Raw genomic sequence first — 12985 nt, 5'->3', positions numbered from 1 at the left:
GTGTACGCAGCTCCCATACCTGTTAATGTCGCTGCATTTACGATCGCTCTTGCATTAAAGTTGTGTGCGTAACACAGAGCGTCCGCCAACAGCAGCCGTCCCTCCGCGTCAGTGTTATCTACCTGTGAGGAAACAGCAGCAGTCATGGATTTACTACTTTGCCATCTATAAAATAAAACAAACTAAATTGCTGTTCAGATCTGATCAGTACAGGGCAAGGGATCAATACTTATTAGAGGAGAACCCTTCATCTTGCGGTTAGATATCTGTATTCTATTGAAATATAGGACTCGCACTTTATCTATAATAGTCACAAAACTGGTGGCATTAGAGAACAATCCGGCTCTATCGTGGTCTATTCTAGAAAGATCCTGCACTGTAATAAATCTAAACCCTGAAGGACTGAATACAGCAATTTATCCACTATTGTGGGATGGGTTTATATTTTGCTCGTGTCCCCCTTCTGTGGAGGCTTCTTGCCTTGTCTTTTCAATTGTAATTTGTTTTTATATATCCATCGAAAAAGTCAATATTTTAATTATGAAGCTGGAATCTCTTCCTATCTGACAGCTACTGACTATTGCAGGAACAGATATAGGTGGTGTATTGAATAGTGAAGTGTCTACCATTATCCTCCTTGGATATATAGGATTCAGCAATACCAGTGTTGCTTTATATAGGAAAAAATCCCGCTCTCATTGGAGCACCACCATGACAGCCATAAGGAGTCTTCAGCAGACCCCCAGCTGTCATGGCAACCCATTGTGAGACCGCGAGCACCTCGCATTGGAGCCAACAGCCAATTAGAACAGCGCGCTCCTCAGGACGTGAGCTGTGAATGCCGCTGTCAAAAGACTGGCAGCTAAGTTTAACAGGTTAACACCTGTGGACAGAGCTCCGCTCTACACAAGGATGTTAGAGGCAGATGATGGCTGAATAACACAGCCATCATCTGCTGGGAAAGATGCAATCTCAGTTCCTGAGCTCGCATCAAAGACAGGGTGCCGACAGATATCAGTAAGGGGTTAAAAAACAAAAACAATAATATGTTTGGGGGTTCAGTACTGGATTAGTGTAAGGGACTCTATACTAATACTACACAGCACAATGAAAACACTTGCCTTACCGGGGCCCCCAACACACGCTACGCCATTGACTATACATGACAAATGTATGGCCACTCCTCAGTGCCACTTTGAACTGGATAGCACTACTAACAATGGCTCAGGGTGGCGAGTTTTGAGCTGGTTCTCCATTGTTTGGTGGTGTTGGTACAGAACACTTTCCAGCTTCACACTGACCATGTACATCTAATGGTCCAACCCATCACAGGCCCCGCTACACATTGCCTTGGGTTACAATGAGATAAGAGCATAAACCCAGGGGCCAGATCTCCATTTATATCATGTTTACTAGGGAGCCAAAAGCTGAGGAAACCTAGGGCAAAGCTGATATTTGTATTCGTCACCCTACTAAACTCCTACTAGTCAGGATAATGGCCGTCACCACAGCCGGCAATGGGTGAAGATTACCTGGATGGTCTTCCCCGTTCTTGGCCTTCACCACATCCCCAGGCTTATTAGCTCTGCCGCTGGGCATATTTTCACACAGTGGAGCCAAACCTTACAGGACGAGATTAACACCATCATTAGTTTTACAGAAACATATTACATACAAGATAAAAAGTATCAGACAGGAGTAGAGATGCCATAGAAAACCTAGGACCAATGCTGAGTAACTACAATGGCCGCTGTTTGGGAGCCTCTTGGCAACAGGATCAAAGACTTGGCCGACTTCCTACTGTTCTGATAAGCCGCTGCGTGACGGGTGTTTTACTTTGTACCAAATTGATTTTTTTAATTAATTTACTGCAGAATAATCAAATATATAAAAAATGTCCTAAAAAGTGGTCCATGGGATGGGACAAGAAAGTAATCCATTATCGCATTTTGCCTGTTTTAAAGTTTATTTTTGTGTGTTTACGTGTCTATTTTTCTGTTTTTGCTGTCCCCGCCATTGTTGCCAGAGTTTGGGTGGTTTCGTGGAGTTTTTGTCCGATTCATCAATGGATTTAAAAAGAAAAAAATGCAGGTCAGCTATCTACTCCAATCTCCCTCTTCAGTTTTTTTTTTCTTTTAGAGAAACTTCACAAAAAAAAGTGCCACAATTCTGGGCAATTCTCCCCCCCTCCATGGAAGACAAAAAGCAATTTTAGAGAACTTTTTATATGTCACACTTAAACGCTTTAAGTTTTGATCAGTGAGGGTATGCGAGTTTAGCACCCCCCCACTGATCCATAAAACAAAAAGGTCAGGGGCACTATAATCAGAATTGTGCCCTTTTAGCTCATTTTTGGAGGGGCAGGGTTAGCATTGTATATGCTCACAAAAGTATATAAGTGGTCTGCGAAGGTTTCAGCACTCCGACACCATTAATCAAAACAGTTGATATGTCGGAAGTTACCGTACTTAAATTGGGAGGGGAAAACATTTACAGCCAGATTTTTAAAAATTGTTCCACTGCATTTAAAACAAAATTAATTTTCAAATATTCCACAAATTTGTGTACACAGCTCATACCACGGTATGTGGTTCAATTGGTGGCATAAAAGTAAAAGTGAATAAAACTGTCATTTTCATATAGCCTTTATATAACTAAAATTGAAAGATAAATACTGTATTATTTTGCACTACACTCTAGGTTTAGAGAGCACAAAATAGGAAAAACATTTTTCCTACTAACTAAAACTTCCCGGGTAAAATGGAGAGGTCATGATCACTAATTTTAATGCACTAGGGTAGAATAGGAATGTAATAGATCAATTGTTAATGTGTATTATACACACACAGATCTGCTACGTATAGACACAGCTCTGCTACATTTGCACATTTATAGATGCACACAGCTCTGCTACATTTCCACATTTATAGATGGAAAACAGCAAAAGAGCAAAAAGGTTTACCCGTACAGGCCTCCAGACAAATGCACCATCAGGATGCAGTGGACCCATACAATTAACCCCTTCATGACCCAGCCTATTTTGACCTTAGCGACCTGGCCATTTTTGACAATATTGACCAGTGTCCCTTTATGAGGTAATAACTCAGGAACGCTTCAACGGATCCTAGCGATTCTGAGAATGTTTTTTCGTGACATATTGGGCTTCATGTTAGTGGTAAACTTAGGTCGATAATGTTTGCATTTATTTGTGAAAAAAACGGAAATTTGGCGAAAACTTTGAAAATTTTGCAATTTTCACATTTTGAATTTTTATTCTGTTAAACCAGAGAGTTATGTGACACAAAATAGTTAATAAATAACATTTCCCACATGTCTACTTTACATCAGCACAATTTCGGAAACCAATTTTTTTTTTTGTTGGGAAGTTATAAGGGTTAAAAGTTGACCAGCGATTTCTCATTTTTACAACAAAATCATTTTTTTTAGGGACCACCTCACATTTGAAGTCACTTTGAGGGGTTTATATGGCAGAAAATACCCAAAAGTGACACCATTCTAAAAACTGCACCCCTCAAGCTACTCAAAACTACATTCAAGAAGATTATTAACCCTTCAGGTGCTTCACAGCAACTAAAGCAATGTGGAAGGAAAAAATGAACATTTTAATTTTTCCAACAAAAATTTTCTTTTAGCATCAATTTTTTCATTTTCACAAGGGCAACAGGATAAAATGGATCCTAAAATTTGTTGGGCAATTTCTCCTGAGTACACCGATACCTCATATGTGGTCATAAACCACTGTTTGGGCGCATGGCAGGGCTCAGAAAGGAAGGAGCGCCATTTGACTTTTTGAATGGAAAATATACTGTAATATTTAGCGGTTGCCATGTCGCGTTTGGCGTGTCCCTGTGTGCCTAAACACTGGAGCTCCCCCACAAGTGACCCCATTTTGGAAACTAGACCCTCCAAGGAACTTATCTAGATGCATAGTGAGCACTTTGAACCGCCAGGTGCTTCACAAATTGATCCGTAAAAAAAAAAAAAAAAAAAAAAAGACTTTTCTTTTCACAAAAATTTTATTTTAGCCTCAGTTTTTTCATTTTCACATGGGCAATGGGATAAACTGGATCCTAAAATTTGTTGTGCAATTTCTCCTGAGTACAAGGATACCTCACATGTGGTCATAAACCACTGTTTCGGTGCACGGCAGGGTCCGGAAGGGAAGGAGCGCCATTTGACTTTTTGAATGGAAAATTAGCTCCAATCGTTAGTGGACACCATGTCGTGTTTGGAGAACCCCTGTGTACCTAAACATTGGAGCTCCCCCACAAGTGACCCCATTTTGGAAACTAGACCACCCAAGGAACTTATCTACAGTCATGGCCAAAAGTTTTGAGAATGACACAAATATTATATTTTCACATTATCTGCTGCCCTCTGGTTTTTATGTGTGTTTGTCAGATGTTTTTATCACATACAGAAATATAATTGCAGTCATATTATGAGTAGCAAAAGGTTATATTGACAGTTAGAATGAGTTAATGCAGCAAGTCAATATTTGCAGTGTTGACCCTTCTTCAGGACCTCAGCAATTCTCCCTGGCATGCTCTCAATCAACTTCTGGATCAAATCCTGACTGAGCAGTCCATTCTTGCAAAATCAATGCTTTTATTTTGTCTGAATTTGAAGGTTTTTGTTTGTCCACCCGTCTCTTGTTGATTGACCACAAGTTCTCAATGGGATTAAGATCTGGGGAGTTTCCAGGCCATGGTCCCAAAATCTCTATGTTTTGTTCTCTGAGTCATTTAGTTATCACCTTTGCTTTATGGCAAGGTACTCCATCATGTTGAAAAAGGCATTGTTGATCGCCAAACTGCTCTTGGACGGTTGGGAGAAGTTGCTCTTGGAGGACATTCTGGTACCATTCTTTATTCATGGCTGTGTTTTTAGGCAAGACTGAGAGAGAGCCCATTCCCTTGGCTGAGAAGCAACCCCACACATGAATGGTTTCAGGATGCTTGACAGTTGGCATGAGACAAGACTGGTGGTAGCGCTCACCTGGTCTTCTCCGAATAAGCCGTTTTCCAGATGTCCCAAACAATCGAAAAGGGGATTCATCAGAGAAAATGACTTTACCCCAGTCCTCAGCAGTCCACTCCCTGTACCTCTTATAAAGAAGCAACTGAAAAAACAGTGCATAAACATCCAAAATAGGCAGAAATAACATGAATCTTTATTAAGGACACAGATAAAAATTGGCATGACAGAAGTGACACAAGCAGAACGCACAGAGGTACAGAGATTCCCTAAGGTATATCAATATGGTATAATGTATCTCCATTAGTGGTATATACAAGCCGACTAGTCATAGTGAAATAAAGGGTAAAATCCCCAGACCGTCAGGCAACCCCAAAGAAGGGGGTTATGAGAGATCAAAATACAAACATAATACTCATACCTAAGGGGGCACTGGACCACCGGCGCAAGGAAGACAGCACAACGTATGTTTCGGAAGCTACACCGCTTCCTTCCTCAGGGGGTGTGTCATAAAAGGCCACCGGGTGTACTATAAATAGGGGTCCAAATAAACCTGAGCGCCAATCAGGGGAGCGACCAACCACCTACCCACCAACACGTCCGGGCTGGCGCTGACAATACACGGGGCCCCGTGACGTCAGACGCCAGACCACGGGCGGATGGGGGTGGAGTTAGGCGCGCGTCACCCGCGCATGCGCAGACGGCCACAAAATGGTCGCGGCCATCTTGACTGGGGGCATAATAGATGGCAAACAGAAAAATATGATATCTAACATAGTATTTGACCAAAAAAGAGCTCCAAATGTTTTACCAGTATCTAGTGCATCACATAGCGACTATATTAGGCACCATGGATAAGTATCCAATAGCATAGGTGGATAAGGTAACCGCACATGCGCAAATGACCATAAAAAATTTATATACGGCCATCAAAGATGGAAACACACCTAATAGTAAGCGTAAAAAATACCAATGTATTTATATGAAAATTTATAGATTGTTACAAAGCATCAAAAATGATTAAACACGAGGGTTATAAGGATATAGGGTAACCCAACGTATTCCAGTCCTATACAGGTTTATGACAACAATATATATACCCCATGCATTAGTTTAGTCAAAAATTATAGCCATAAAAATGTACATAGTCCTATTATAATCTAAATGGAATAAGTTAGCCCAAAAATAATGCCATTACAATGAAATATAAAGAATAATCTCTATCAGCCGCATTATTATGCATTGCCCCCATATATATAACTACATATGCTTGTAAATAGAGGTGTATACAGCCATATATCAATGATCACCACATAGAAGTCCACCCATAAAAAATGGAAAAAAAATGGGCAACAAAGAGAACACATCTTCATCTTCTTGTATAGGAGAATGTTGATATATTCATAGAAGAGACGATCATATTTATCCAAAGCCTCCAGAAGATATTTCGGACCCAGACAACCCAACCAAAAAGATGCCAAATCTAAAAGACTAAAATAAAACAAAGTTAAAAAAGTTAAAAAAGACACAACAAATGTCACTCCAGAAGTGTAACAGTACCACAACGGGGGAATAGGTGGAGGAGAAGAGGGAAAGATAAAAGGAAAACTCACAAAAATGGAACGAATGAAAGACATTCGTTAAGGCCATATGGATGGACTGTTTTCAATTTCCAAATCCATTTAGCTTCTAATTGACTCAATCTTTTAGAGAGACCCCCACCTCGAATATCAATTTTCAGGGCCTCAATGCCCCATACCATAAGTGAGGTGGAATCACAGCCATGGTGCTCCTTGAAATGTCTAGGTATAGTCCTCAGGGTGGAAGCATCCGTGTGGCCACGAGCCGCCTGAATCCCCAACACGTGCTCCCTGACTTGGACCTTGAATTGTCGCGTAGTAAGGCCTACATAAATAAGGCCACAGGGACACGTAGCATAGTATATGACATACCTAGTCGTACAGGTAATGCGTTGTCTAATACTGAAGACCTGATCTCCACTCGAATTGTTAAATTCAGTACACCGCATAATGTTGGGGCAGGCGACACAGTGGCCACACGGATAACAACCAACCCCGGGAATGTGACCATCCAGAAAGGTAGTTTTAGAGCCCACAGCGTAGTGGCTCATAACCAGATGATCCCTTAAGTTTCTAGACCGTCGGAACGCCATGGCTGGTCTCTCTGTTGTGATCCTGTTAATGACCGGGTCAATGCGGAGGATAGGCCATGCTTTATCAAGGGCAGAACGAACAGCCTCTGATCTAGAGCTAAAAGTAGTAATAAACCTAACAGTTTGGTTACCCCTAGATGTATTGGACATCCCTGATCTATATAATAAATCCTGCCTAGTAGCATGCTTAGCTCGATTGAAAGCAATTTTGATGGATCTCCGGCTATATCCACGTTCTAGAAATCGTTGACGAAGCTCATCCGCCCGATGAAAGAATGTCTCATCTGTAGAACAGATACGGCGCAGTCGTAAAAATTGACCGATGGGTACCACCTTAATGACATGTCTCGGATGTGCGGATGAGGCGTGCAGCAAGGAATTTGTCGCGGTAATCTTTCTAAATATGTCTGTTTGCACCATCACATAGGGGTCCCTCCTTACGGTAACGTCCAAAAAGTCCAATTCATTAGCATCAGATGTGAACGTAAGTATAATATTACGGTCATTGTTGTTCAATTTTGAGATAAGCTGCGCAAGGTCGACGGAGCTGCCTTGCCAGATGAAGAATATATCATCAATGTACCGCGTCCAAAGGGGGACACGGCACATTGACACATCCTCATCTGACAAAAAGAGGTCCCTCTCCCACAGCCCCAGGAATAGGCCAGCATAGGTGGGCGCAAAGGCCGCACCCATGGCGGTCCCCTGGAGCTGGAGGTAGACCTGTTATAGAAAATTGACCTATAACCCCCTCTCATACTTATCTCAGCTGGAAACAATTCTGAAAAGATCTCTACGGGATGGCGTTATCACCAAACCATTATTTTCAGCATTAATGGTTCCTGAACCCAAGATCCCAACTCTGTATCTGCTCCCTAAGATACATAAGAGCTCCTCGGTGCCACCCGGACGACCTATAGTGTCGGGACGTGGCAACTTTCTGGAAAATATAAACAAATGGATAGATTACCACCTGCAACCTCTTGTTATGAGCCTCCCTTCCTTCCTCCGTGACACTGGGGATCTGCTGCGCAGGGTCAACAGACTCTGCCTTGAGGGTGACACTCTTCTAGTTTCAGCAGATGTGGAGTCCCTATATACTAACATCAGACATTCGGATGGCCTGAGAGCCGTGAAATTCTTTTTGGAGACTTCTCCTTTGGCTCCCAGGCTTAGGGACCTTCTGCTGGAACTATTAGAGTTCACCCTCACGCACAATTTTTTTGTGTTCAAGGGGTCCTTCTACCTCCAGCTCCAGGGGACCGCCATGGGTGCGGCCTTTGCGCCCACCTATGCTGGCCTATTCCTGGGGCTGTGGGAGAGGGACCTCTTTTTGTCAGATGAGGATGCGTCAATGTGCCGTGTCCCCCTTTGGACGCGGTACATTGATGATATATTCTTCATCTGGCAAGGCAGCTCCGTCGACCTTGCGCAGCTTATCTCAAAATTGAACAGCAATGACCGTAATATTATACTTACGTTCACATCTGATGCTAATGAATTGGACTTTTTGGACGTTACCGTAAGGAGGGACCCCTATGGGATGGTGCAAACAGACATATTTAGAAAGATTACCGCGACAAATTCCTTGCTGCACGCCTCATCCGCACATCCAAGACATGTCATTAAGGCGGTACCCATCGGTCAATTTTTACGACTGCGCCGTATCTGTTCTACAGATGAGACATTCTTTCATCGGGCGGATGAGCTTCGTCAACGATTTCTAGAACATGGATATAGCCGGAGATCCATCAAAATTGCTTTCAATCGAGCTAAGCATGCTACTAGGCAGGATTTATTATATAGATCAGGGATGTCCAATACATCTAGGGGTAACCAAACTGTTAGGTTTATTACTACTTTTAGCTCTAGATCAGAGGCTGTTCGTTCTGCCCTTGATAAAGCATGGCCTATCCTCCGCATTGACCCGGTCATTAACAGGATCACAACAGAGAGACCAGCCATGGCGTTCCGACGGTCTAGAAACTTAAGGGATCATCTGGTTATGAGCCACTACGCTGTGGGCTCTAAAACTACCTTTCTGGATGGTCACATTCCCGGGGTTGGTTGTTATCCGTGTGGCCACTGTGTCGCCTGCCCCAACATTATGCGGTGTACTGAATTTAACAATTCGAGTGGAGATCAGGTCTTCAGTATTAGACAACGCATTACCTGTACGACTAGGTATGTCGTATACTATGCTACGTGTCCCTGTGGCCTTATTTATGTAGGCCTTACTACGCGACAATTCAAGGTCCGAGTCAGGGAGCACGTGTTGGGGATTCAGGCGGCTCGTGGCCACACGGATGCTTCCACCCTGAGGACTATACCTAGACATTTCAAGGAGCACCATGGCTGTGATTCCACCTCACTTATGGTATGGGGCATTGAGGCCCTGAAAATTGATATTTGAGGTGGGGGTCTCTCTAAAAGATTGAGTCAATTAGAAGCTAAATGGATTTGGAAATTGAAAACAGTCCATCCATATGGCCTTAACGAATGTCTTTCATTCGTTCCATTTTTGTGAGTTTTCCTTTTATCTTTCCCTCTTCTCCTCCACCTATTCCCCCGTTGTGGTACTGTTACACTTCTGGAGTGACATTTGTTGTGTCTTTTTTAACTTTTTTAACTTTGTTTTATTTTAGTCTTTTAGATTTGGCATCTTTTTGGTTGGGTTGTCTGGGTCCGAAATATCTTCTGGAGGCTTTGGATAAATATGATCGTCTCTTCTATGAATATATCAACATTCTCCTATACAAGAAGATGAAGATGTGTTCTCTTTGTTGCCCATTTTTTTTCCATTTTTTATGGGTGGACTTCTATGTGGTGATCATTGATATATGGCTGTATACACCTCTATTTACAAGCATATGTAGTTATATATATGGGGGCAATGCATAATAATGCGGTTGATAGAGATTATTCTTTATATTTCATTGTAATAGCATTATTTTTGGGCTAACTTATTCCATTTAGATTATAATAGGACTATGTACATTTTTATGGCTATAATTTTTGACTAAACTAATGCATGGGGTATATATATTGTTGTCATAAACCTGTATAGGACTGGAATACGTTGGGTTACCCTATATCCTTATAACCCTTGTGTTTAATCATTTTTTATGCTTTGTAACAATCTATAAATTTTCATATAAATACATTGGTATTTTTTACGCTTACTATTAGGTGTGTTTCCATCTTTGATGGCCGTATATAAATTTTTTATGGTCATTTGCGCATGTGCGGTTACCTTATCCACCTATGCTATTGGATACTTATCCATGGTGCCTAATATAGTCGCTATGTGATGCACTAGATACTGGTAAAACATTTGGCGCTCTTTTTTGGTCAAATACTATGTTAGATATCATATTTTTCTGTTTGCCATCTATTATGCCCCCAGTCAAGATGGCCATCTATTATGCCCCCTTTTGGAAACTAGACCCCCAAGGAGCTTATCTAGATGTGTAGTGAGCACTTTGAACCCCCAAGTGCTTCACAGAAGTTTATAAACGCAGAGCCATGAAAATAAAAAATCATTTTTTTTTCCTCAAAATGATTTTTTTAGCCCGATATTTTTTATTTTCACAAGGGTAACAGGATAAATTGGACCCCTAAAGTTGCTGTTCAGTTTGTCCTGAGTACGCTGGCACCCCATATGTGGGGGGGGGAACCACTGTTTGGGCGCACGGCAGGGCTCAGAAGGGAAGGAGCGCCATTTGACTTTTTGAGTGGAAAATTAGCTCCAATCGTTAGCGGACACCATGTCGTGTTTGGAGAGGCCCTGTCTGCCTACACTTTGGAGCTTCCCCACAAATCACCCCATTTTGGAAACTAGACCCCCTAAGGAAGTTATCTAGATGCATAGTGAGCACTTTGAACCCCCCAGGTGCTTTACAGAAGTGTATAACGCAGAGCTGTGTAAATAAAAATATTTTTTTTTCTCAAAAATTTTTTGATTTTTTGATTTGATTTTTTAGCCCGCTATTTTTTATTTTCACAATAGTAACAGGAGAAATTGGACACCAAAAGTTGTTGTCCGGTTTGTCCTGAGTACGCTGGTACCCAATATGTGGGGAGGGACCACTGTTTGGGCACATGTCGGGGCTTGGAAGGGAAGTAGTGACGTTTTGAAATACTGACTTGATGGAATAGTCTGCGGGCATCATGTTACGTTTGCAGAGCCTCTGATGTGCCTAAACAGTGGAAACCCCCCACAAGTGACCCCATTTTGGAAACTAGACCACCCAAGGAACTTATCTAGATGTGTGGTGAGCACTTTGAACCCCCAAATGCTTCACCGAAGTTTATAACTCAGAGCCGTGAAAATAAAAAATCATTTTTTTAGCCCCCAATTTCTTATTTTCCCAAGGGTAACAGGAGAAATTAGACCCCCAAAGTTGTTGTGCAATTTTTCCTGAGTACGCTGATACCCATATGTGGGGGGTAAACAACTGTTTGGGCACACGTCGGGGCTCGGAATGGAGAGAGCGCTGTTTGACATTTTGAACGCAAAATTGGCTGGAATAAATCGTGGCGCCATGTCGCGTTCAGAGACCCCGTGATGTGCCTAAACAGTGGAAACCCCTCAATTCTAACTCCAACTCTAACCCCAACACACTCCTAACCCTAATCCCAACCATAACCCTAACCACAACCCTAACGCCAACACACCCCTAACCCTAATCCCAACTCTAACCCTAACTACAAGCCTAATCCTAATCCCAGCCCTAACCCTAATTCCAACCCTAACCCTAATTTTAACCCTAATTCCAACCCTAACCCTAGTCCTAACCATAACCCTAATTCCAACCCTAACCCTAATTCTAGCCCTAACCCTAATTCTAGCCCTAACTATAACCCTAATTACAACCCTAACCCTAGTTCGAACCCTAAATGGAAAAAAAAAATATTTTTTTTATTTTATTATTTGCGCCTGGCTATGGGGGTGATAAAAGGGGGGTGTATTTACTTTTTTTTCATTTTGATCACTGTGAGAGTGTATCACAGTGATCAAAATGAAAAATGAACGGGCAGCCGGCAAATTCATGGGCGCCGCCATCTTGGACAATGGCAGGCGCACTGCGCATGCGCCCGCCATTTTCCAAGATGGCGGGCCGCTGGGAGCCACGGCGGGACACCGGGAGCACCATCGGAGGTCCCAGGGGGGATCGGAAGGTGGGAGGGAGCGATAGGAAGGGGAGGGGGAGCAGATGATGACGGCGGCGGCAACCGGTTGTTTCATCGGTATTCTTGCACCTGTGTTGCCATCTTAACCCCTTCACGACCCATGACGCCTACGTAGGCGTCATGAAAAGTCGTGCCCAAACGACCTATGATGCCTACGTAGGCGTCATGCTATAAATAGCCCCCCTGCGGGTCGGGTGACCGGGGTCAGTCGGTGTGGGGGGGGGGGTCGGGTGTCGGTGTCTAGCCATGTCCGATGCTATTGCAGCATCGGCCATGGCTGGATTGTAATATTTCACCAAATTTCATTGGTGAAATATTACAAATCGCTGATTGGCTGTTTCACTTTTAACAGCCAATCAGAGCGATCGTAGGCACGTGGGGGTTAAGCCACGCCCCCTGGGATTAACCGTAGAGTGTCCTCTGTGTGCGGGTCGGGTGACCTTTCAGTGACCCCGGTCACCCGACCCGCAGGGAGGCTATTTATAGCATGACGCATACGTAGGCGTCATAGGTCGTTTGGGCACGACTTTTCATGACGCCTACGTAGGCGTCATGGGTCGTGAACGGGTTAAGATGGCAACACAGGTGCAAGAATACCGATGAAACAACCGCTCGCAGCCT

At 42.9% G+C, this 12985-nt stretch overlaps 1 pseudogene; it reads right to left on the bottom strand.

Annotated features, from left to right (window-relative positions):
• Positions 1–12985, bottom strand: part of LOC141088505 (cytosol aminopeptidase-like) — a 46846-nt pseudogene that overhangs the window by 3140 nt on the left and 30721 nt on the right.

This window comes from Dendrobates tinctorius, unplaced genomic scaffold (genome assembly GCF_039654945.1).
Source record: "Dendrobates tinctorius isolate UK_male_01 unplaced genomic scaffold, ASM3965494v1 ptg000039l, whole genome shotgun sequence".
In the NCBI taxonomy this organism is placed as follows: domain Eukaryota; kingdom Metazoa; phylum Chordata; class Amphibia; order Anura; family Dendrobatidae; genus Dendrobates; species Dendrobates tinctorius.
This window is presented reverse-complemented; position numbering and strand designations above follow the sequence as displayed.